Source organism: Mytilus galloprovincialis, chromosome 8, assembly GCF_965363235.1.
Source record: "Mytilus galloprovincialis chromosome 8, xbMytGall1.hap1.1, whole genome shotgun sequence".
In the NCBI taxonomy this organism is placed as follows: Eukaryota; Metazoa; Mollusca; class Bivalvia; order Mytilida; family Mytilidae; genus Mytilus; species Mytilus galloprovincialis.
The window spans coordinates 51,456,246-51,466,129 of record NC_134845.1 but is presented as its reverse complement, the minus strand read 5'-3'; the positions used below and the strand labels follow the sequence as shown (position 1 = coordinate 51,466,129).

The 9,884-nt window shown below is 31.7% G+C and overlaps 1 long non-coding RNA gene across 1 annotated transcript; it reads left to right on the top strand.

Annotated features, from left to right (window-relative positions):
• The first annotated feature begins 4,000 nt into the window (after window positions 1–4,000).
• LOC143042166 (uncharacterized) lies at window positions 4,001–9,456 on the top strand. The gene is made up of 3 exons (XR_012967898.1): window positions 4,001–4,291; window positions 6,406–6,493; window positions 8,920–9,456. It is a non-coding gene; the product is annotated as an uncharacterized LOC143042166 (long non-coding RNA).
• The last annotated feature ends 428 nt before the right edge of the window (window positions 9,457–9,884 follow it).

Below are 9,884 nucleotides of genomic sequence, written 5' to 3'. Positions count from 1 at the left end.
GTGGTTTCTCAAACATATGGGAGTCACAAAATTTTGTTAATAAAGAATGGTTAAAAACTGTCATAAAGCAGAGATTGCTAGATCAATATATTCAGAACTGGAATTCCCTCATTCAAAATTCGTCAAAAGGTATAAACTACAAAAATTTTAAGAAAAACTTGAAATTGAAGAATATTTTAATATTTTGGACTTCAAAGACGCTATTGTTTTCTGTCGGTTTCAAACGACTAATACTAAGTTGCCGATTGAAACAGGAAGATGGCAAAACGTAATCAGAGAAAACCGCTTTTGGAGTCTATGTAACAATCGACAAATAGGTGACGAATATCATTTTATATTTGAATGCAAATTTTACAATCAAAAACGAAAAGTTTTTAACTGCATATTTTACAAAACGGCAAAATACAGTTAAATTCTCTGAAGTTATGTCAAGTACAAGAAAACCAGTTCTGAAGAAGCTTTGTTTTTTTTTTTAGAAAATATAAATACTTGTGTTTGTCGGCCCGTGCTTGTACTCCTGGCTTGTAACTTTTGTAACATCTCTCGCTTGTTTTGTACATATTGTAAATATTTATTGTTGTATTTGTTATCTCTGTACCGATGTAATGCATTTGCTTTATGAGAATAAAGATATATATAGTAACTTCTTTAAATATACACAAGTCATAATTACATTGGCCAGAGGGTAACTTGATAATTAGAGGATCAAAGGATTTAATTAAGACAATCCAAGACTGCTACCTCTATATTTTATTATACACTAGAACACACCCGCGAAATCGCGGGCATTTAGAGCGTATTTGAAATGATGTAAAGTGTTGTAGGAAGAATTTTGTAAAAGATTTAATAACTTGAGAATTTCAGGAAAAGTATCAAAAGTCATAGGTACTTGGGGACAGGAAAATGTTTTTTTAACCCTCCTCCTTTATTTCCAAAATTCACATTTTTTGTTTTCTATTAATTTCATTATGAACATACATTTAGTGTACATGTATTATGAACATTCCAGTCAGGAGCCTGTAATTCAGTGGTTCAGTGATATTTGTTTTTCGTTAATTTTTTGTACATAAATAAGGCTGTTAGTTTTTTCATTTGAATTGTTTTACATTGTCATTTCGGGGCCTTTTATATCAGACTATGCAGTATCGGCTACTGCTAATTGTTGAAGGCCGTTATGTGACCTTTAAATGTTAATTTCGGTGTCATTTTGGTCTCTGGTGGAGAGCTGTCTCATTGGCATTCACACCACATCTTCTTTTTTTTGTAAAACATTTAGTGACTTGAGTATTTCAGAAAAGGTATCAAAAGTCATAGGTAATTTGGGACAGGATAATTGTTTTTCTAGCCCGGCTTCTCAAAAAAATCCTTTTTCTTTGTTTGTTCTCTATTAATTTTAATGACACATGAATAATTTTAGCGCTTATCTGTATATTATGAACATTCATTAAAGGGGGTCGGGGCAGAGGCGGATTTAGGCCCCCCCCTTTTCTGGAAAATAATTGGTTGTTTATATAGGGAATCACTGAAGCATGACCGGAGCGGGCCTCTCTTAGGCAGTCAAGGGGCCTCTGCGTATGAAAATTTCTGGATCCGCCACTGCGTAGGGGCCCTTCTCCCAATATCCCGGGCTTGAAAACATGAAATCCCGAGGTTATGAATTTATTATACAAATTAAATATCTCGACATCCCGAAACTCGAAAAAAGAAATCCCGGATCCAGAAATGGTCAATCCTGAAATTTCGATCTTAGAAACACCCGTTCCAGACGTCCCGAAAGTGTATTTTCTTTTTACAGTCAATTCTCAGTTTAATAATTGATCCACAGCGGTCATTGATATATTATTTAGACCCTCTCTAATAAATAAACCCTGTGACTGCCGTGGATAGTAAACTTGAAAATGATATCAGACAGAAAATACACTTTATTCGTAGTATATGTATTTGTTTCAAAGTAAAAAGAAAAACGCAAACCGGAGGTCTAATGGAAGTACACAACTAATTAATGGCCCCATTGCTTTCTATGTTAAATTCCTCAATTTCGAGTGGTCACAGCTCTTTTATCTTAAGTTCAAATAAAGTGAAAATCATTCCATGTCAAAGCAACACCTTCTGGTATCCTGTACTGAAAAAATCAACATACCTTACATTGCATATAAGAAAGAACTGGTTCCCTAAACTTCGGATGTACCAACACAGGTACTTCCGATCTGACAAAAAGGCAAAATGTACCCTCCTTTTTAAATTTCATGCCATTTTTTTATCATTTAAATTTATTAGTCAAAAATTGTTCTACAATGATCACCAGTCATGCAGCTTTCATTTGATACCAAAATTAATAAAATACTCTAAATATTTTGAAAGTTATGTCCATGCTTAGGAACTATTTTGTGTTAAATATGTACTACTTTCTGGTATGTGCTTTCTGGCCGGGCCTGAATTAGTGGTGTTACACCTAATCTGACTTAAATTTCGTCCTATGACGGGTATAAGACAGAAAATACACTGTATTCGTAGTATTAATGTATGTTCAAGTATACAGAAAAACGCAAACCGGAAGTCTAATCTGACTTAAATTTCGCCCAATGACGGAAACATATCCGGACGTCTTTTTCCTCGTTTTTCACCCAAAATAACTCAATCTGAATAATCATATGAATGGATGACAAATACGATTATGCACTGTACCCATAGGACACAGAGGCATGATGATTAATTTATTGTGGAAAGAAGAGAAGCGACACCCAAAATGAGGTCTTCTCGTTTAATAGTATAGATATCTTTATTAGCCTCATTTAGGGTGATACAGCAATTGCAAAACGGGTAGATACGATCTGTAATCAAATAATTAAACTAATCAAAAGTTTATTTAGAGTAACCATATGCCGGATGAACAAAACGTTTGCCATTTATTGAAAAACATATGGTTTTATATAACAAGAAAACTTCTCTAGTATTCTAAACATTTATCACGTACCCCCTCCCCCAAACCTCCGCTTCAAGCTCTAGATTCGCGCCTACACATTGTGAATTATATTTCTTACATCACGATGCTTATTACATTATAAAATAAAATGGTATTCATCTTCAATTGTTGAAATAAAGATGAATTGTTAAAAAAAAGCATTGACATCAGTTTTAAAGTTATTGTTCATAGGAGACAGTTATGATTTATAGTCTCTTTTTAAAACGTAATATAATTTTACCTCTTGGAGTTTTTCTATATTACTTCTGTAATCGGATTTTGAAGAACCCCACGGACACCACATACTCTCATGCATGCATATGTCACTCATTCAAGGTATAATGATAATATATGTAAACTCTTGTGTTGTTAACAAGGAAACGAAATCTCAAAAGCATTTTTGTCTCAATTTGTATCTCAAAATAGGGTTCTTTAATTTAAAAAAAAAGCTTGCATAGCAATTTCCTTAAAAACAAAATATAACAAAGGCAAAGTTTTAAAACACAAAATTCATTTTTTTTTTTTTATTTTTCTTTCATAAACTTGAAATTTTACCACGCTAAACCGTTAGGTTTATTCAACAACAACCATTAATTAATCAATAAGTAACGATAAAAAGACAATTGTGTATTGGATTAGGTTGATTGAACATGATGATTAGTGAATTTGCAATAAGCCGTTGGTCACGTGCCGAGTGGCACGCGTTGATTAAAAAGTCATTTAACTTCAAAATTACAATATCTATTGATACCTAACTTTACAGATATGAGGTATTTAATCATATTCTCCTATATATCCATATTCTCTGTGATCTTAAAACATCGTTTTAGTGTCCTCAGAGACATATATACACATGCATGTGTATATATGTCTCTGGTGCAAAAACTTTCTTCTTAGTCAGCGCCATTAAGAATTCCTTTGCGGTATTTCTACACACCGAAATATATGGCCTTATTGGTAAAATACCCACTGAAAATACCACAGTACTTAGTGTCACTAATAGTCAAATTATTGTGCCGTGAAAACTGGAAATGAAGTTTAGCGGGACATAGGAAATTACAAAAATATTAGAATTGTTTACTTACATAGTGTAAGCGGGATGCGTGAATCTAAAAAAAATAAATAGTAACTATAAAGCGAGATCCGTGAACAGAACCCCCAATGAGACCCCATTAGTTGTGGCTTATTTTTGGTCTTTTTAGCTAGTTTCCTTCCCCTGCATTACTTGTAAGTTGATCGTTTTTGTAAAGCAGCACTCGAGGTCTGACAGTATATTACCAAGAAATGCACAAAATATTGAAAAAGAAGGTTTAGAAAATTTAAATAATGGTATGCACACACACTCCCCTGTCAGCACAGACAATTATATTTTTGTAAACGCGCCAAACTCATTTCTTCCACAGTGAGACAAGCTTTACAATGTTGATGGTGGTGAAAATCTAGTCCAAATAATTATGACATCTTGCAAGGCTATTTTATTTCTGGAACGCTTTCCTCTGACGAAGCCGAAATGTGAAACCAAATCAACAAGAAGTCTTCTAACATTTATAATAGAACTGAATATAAAATCGAAATGTAAATGGGGAATGTATCAAAAGACCAAAGAGTAGATAGCAGCCAAAGGGCACCAATGGGTCTTCAATGCAACGAGAAAATCCCACAAGCCGAGGAGGGGTTTCTAACCAAAGACAAATGGGGGGGGGGGGGGTCCAACTACATGTCCCCATTCAATACAATACAATACAATATGCTTTATTTGAAAAACACTCTGTCACATTGACATGTGAAACAAGAGGTAAATTACAAAATACAATCACATACAATTAAAAAAAAAAAAACAACAACTTAGAAATAAAATATATGGAAAATTACTTTATATTATAATATTTTAACATTATAATATTTTAGTTAACTTTGAAATGAATATAGACACATTTTTAAATAATAAGTTAATATTTGTCAATGACAGTTAGTCCTTTCATTTTTGCTTAATTCTGATATTTCACATAGTACTCTGGAATATGCTGATTTCTGATATTTCACATAGTACTCTGGAATATGCTGATTTCTGATATTTTTTAACTAATAAAGAATTGCATTCAAATAAATAATGGAATTCATTGCCAATTGCAGTTAAACACAGATTGCATGTCCTTTCTTCTTTTGGAATGACTTATACCATCTTCCCAGCTCTACTGGGATTATACATTGCAGCATCTTAATTTTGAAATATATTTACGTTCGAATGGTGTTAATTTTAAAATTCAAATGCATTGATCGTCCAATAAAGAACAATGTAGAAAGGGGGGTTCCAACATGTCCAACCCTCAGACCCTCCTGGATCCCTGCCTGTGAGGCATGCTTTAGCTTGCCATTAAACAAAAATGTATACTAGTTGAATGATAATGGACGTCATATTAAACTCTTTGATATTAAAAAAGAAACTAAAATAAAAATCATACAAAGGTCACAAAGGCCATAACTTCTGGCTCCTGACGTGGGAAAAGTGCAAAATGCAGTGGGGATGAAAGCCTTTACTGTAAATTCCTGAAATTACAATTATATTAATCATCTCACATCTTTGCGCATTTCTTGAAATTGGTCATATTAATAAATGCATGCAATATTTTCAGAAAATTTCAATATATAGGCTTTTTAAAAAAAGTCAATCTTGTGCATGATTTATCAATGATTATACTTGCACAATTAACGCATGTTTTTCTCAAAACTAAGAGGTGTCTATGCTATTTATGACAATTTTCATGGTTCAGTGGTTATAGTTAAGTTTTTGTGTTTTGGTCTGTTTTTCTCATACTTTATGCAATAGGTCTACTATATTTGTTGTATGAAATGGTTGTAAGGTGTACATGTCTAGTGGGATGATGTCATCTGACCTTGACCTCATTTTCATGGTTCAGTGGTCAAAATTAAGTTTTTGAGTTTTGGTCTTTATCTATTAAATACTATAAGCCATAGGTCAACTGTATTTGGTGTATAGAAATATTTTTTGATCTCTATGTCAGTGGCACAGGTTTTATTTGACCTTGATCTCATTTTCACGGTTCATTGATCAGTGTTTTTGTGATTTGGTCTATTTTTCTTAAACTATAAGTAATAGGTCAACTATAATTGTTGCATTGAAGCCTTGTTAGCTGTATATGTCTGCCTGGCATGGTTCATCTGACATTGACCTCATTCTCATGGTTCATTAGTCTTTATTTATTTATCTTGGTTAATGTTAAGTTTATGTGACAGTTGTGATAAAGCTTTATACTTAGGACTATCAACATATTATCAATGATTAGTAAAAGAAGGCGAGACATTTCAGCGTGTGCACTCTTCTTATTAAACACACATTAATATACATCATGTACATTAAACAGCAAAAAAAAATATTGATGCAAGATGCCATTCAATAATAACTTTTACTCTTTTATGTATAGGACAAGAACTATAGAAGATACAGAGAAATTATAAACAGCAGAAATGATAGGCAATTTAAAATTTGCAGAAGCAAACTAAACCTAAATGGTAAGGCCACTTTTATTTATTTTTTAAAGTTGTTGAACTTGAAAGATGATAATCATGATTACTATAAAAATTAAAAGATGTGGTATATTAAATATGAAAACTATCATGGCTTTAAGAAAGCAATTGTAGGCCTGTGACGACCTTCAATAATGAGTAAAATCCATACCCTATAGTCAAAGAAGGCAGCTATAAAAGACCCAAAGATGAAAAATTGAAACAATCCAACATGTCCAAACTGTAAAACTAATTGCCTAGTTTATTACAAAATAAATTACAAAAAATAAATATAACCGGTGTCATATGGTATTTTGAACCCCATGGTAAATTGACCCCGGGGTCAAAATACCGCTATGGTAAATTGAACCCCCCCATGGTAAATTGAACCCCCCCTGTATGGAAAATTGAACCCCCATGGTAAATTGAACCCCCCTGTTTTTTTCATTCTAGATGAATATTAAAACATTTTACATTATTCTAAAGCTTATCATAGATTAAAAAATCATTCATACAAGAAGGGGAGGTACATTTTCCATGCTCAATTAAAAGAAATATCTTTGCTTGGTATAAGTGCTCTGAAGTCTTTACCAACAAAATGTCATTCAAAATACTTATTGACACATTATAACTAGACCATATGTAGCTTGAATGCTTTAATTATTTGTAATTATAACATATGTATATATATATATATAAGGGTAGTTTTGATTTTCCATGGTAAAAAAAGGGGGAGGGGGTCAAAATACCATGGCAAAGTAAAATTTTCAAAATAACTTTTCCAGCAAGTTTAATACATACAAACTGCTTATTTGTGTATTCTAACTACATTAAAAAGTTAGAAATGCCAGAACTTTTTAAATTAAAGGTCTAGAGTGAGGGGTTCAATATACCGCAGGGGGGTCAAAATACCATGGCAAAGTAAAATTTTCAAAATATCTTTTCCATCAAAGTTAATACATACAAACTACTTGTGTGTGTATATTAACTACATATAAGAGCTAAAATTGCCAGATTTTTTTGAATTGTCTATAGTAAGGGGTTCAATATACCGCAGGGGGGTCAAAATACCATGGCAAAGTAAAATTTTCAAAACATCTTTTCCATCAAAGTTAATACATACAAACTACTTGTGTATGTATATTAACTACAAATAAGAGCTAAAATTGCCAGATTTCAAAATATCTTTTCCATCAAAGTTAATACATACAAACTACTTGTGTGTGTATATTAACTACATATAAGAGCTAAAATTGCCAGATTTTTTTGAATTGTCTAGAGTAAGGGGTTTGATATATCGCAGGGGGTCAAAATACCATGGCAAAGTAAAATTTTCAAAATATCTTTTCTAGCAAGTTAAATACATACAAACTACTTATTTGTGTATTCTAACTACATAAAAGAGTTTGAATTGCCAGAATTTCTGAAATTAAAGGCCTTGAGTAGGGGGTTCAATATACCACAGAGGGGTCAAAATACCATGGCAAAGTAAAATTTTCAAAATAACTTTTCCAGCAAGTTTAATACATAAAAAATGCTTATTTGTGTATTTTTACTACATTAAAAAGTTAGAAATGCCAGAACTTTTTAAATTAAAGGTCTAGAGTGAGGGGTTCAATATACCGCAGGGGGGTCAAAATACCATGGCAAAGTAAAATTTTCAAAATATCTTTTCCATCAAAGTTAATACATACAAACTACTTGTGTGTGTATATGAACTACATATATATATATAAGAGCTAAAATTGCCAGATTTTTTTGAATTGTCTATAGTAAGGGGGTTCAATATATCGCAGGGGGTCAAAATACCATGGCAAAGTAAAATTTTAAAAATATCTTTTCAAACAAGTTTAATACATACAAACTACTTATTGGTGTATTTTAACTACATAAAAGAGTTAGAATTGCCAGAATTTTTGAAATTAAGGGCCTAGAGTATTCAATATACTGCAGGGGGGTCAAAATACCATGGTAAAGTAAAATTTTCAAAATAACTTTTCCAGCCAATTTAATACATACAAACCGGGGTCATTTTACCGCATGGTATTTTGACCCCGGGTTCACTTTTTAGGGGGTTCAAAATACCATATGACACCGGTATGAAACAACAACAACAACCACTAAATTTTAGTGTCAGACTAAACTTACAAAAACTACAGGCTCTGAACTTTGGACAGGCACAATAGGAATATGGCAACCTATGATGTAAATTTCCTGCAAACACAGACTGGACTAATGTAAATCAACTAATTTTTCGCGACTACTTTATTTTGCGTTTTATACTTTCTAGTCTTACATCACAGCTAATTATTTTTCGCAAGGTTCAAGTTTACTTAATGAATTTTAATAAAGAAAGATACATATGAAAAACATTTATTGCTGTTTCTCTCTCCATTTATAACATTTTATTTGTTTATTTTGTGTATTTATAGGTGATCAGACATCTTGGTTTTCATGATCAATAGGTCATTACTGAAGAGGAAACTTAAAGTTGAAATTTATTTACAAAGTGCATAATTGGATTAATTTGAACTGGAATGTGTGCTTTCCTGCAAAAAAGAAACAGGAAATTTCATCATTATCACATGATAATGCCAATAAACAAAATGGAGTTCTATCATAGATACACAAAAACACTATTGCATAAAAGCAACAACATATTATATATATTATTCGAAAGAAAGGAGAATGCAGTACAAAGGAACACCAGTTTTATCCACTCATTTATATCGCTCCCTCATATCAAATATACGGAAGAAGATCATTGAAGAACAATTTGCAAAAATGTTTTCTCTTAGAATTGAAGGAAAATGTTATAAAGTGAATGGAATAATGTATTCACTGAATTCTTACGTAGTGGATTGAAAACTGTACACAAGCTGAAACAGAAGAAAATTTTAATTTAAAATAAGACTAAAAGTGTATATTTTATTATTTAATCTGCAAATATATAAACAAATTCTTTAGAACACCACAAATGGTATGACATTCAAATTGGTTACTTATTAATGTATTGCATTGAATAGAATCATTTGCTACAAATTTTTTTTATAAATCATAGTTAAATTTTATAAAAAGTATGAACAATACCTAGATCTAAACAGTCAGACTTTATCAATTTTCAATGTCATTAAAATGTTGAGTCAAACATTTATGAAAGTTTTGAATATCATTTGCATCAACTATACAGTCTTGTAATAATTATATTCATACTGTTTGTATACATGGTATAGCGAAGAAATGTTTAACAAGAACAAATAAGGGAAATTTGATGTTCAGAAATTTCTTTAGAGGAAATTTGAAGAACAATGATTTCATTAGAGGAAATTTGTTGTCTTGAAGGAAATCTTTTTCCCTTGAAAAAACAATTTCCCTTGAGGAAAAAACAATTTCCCTT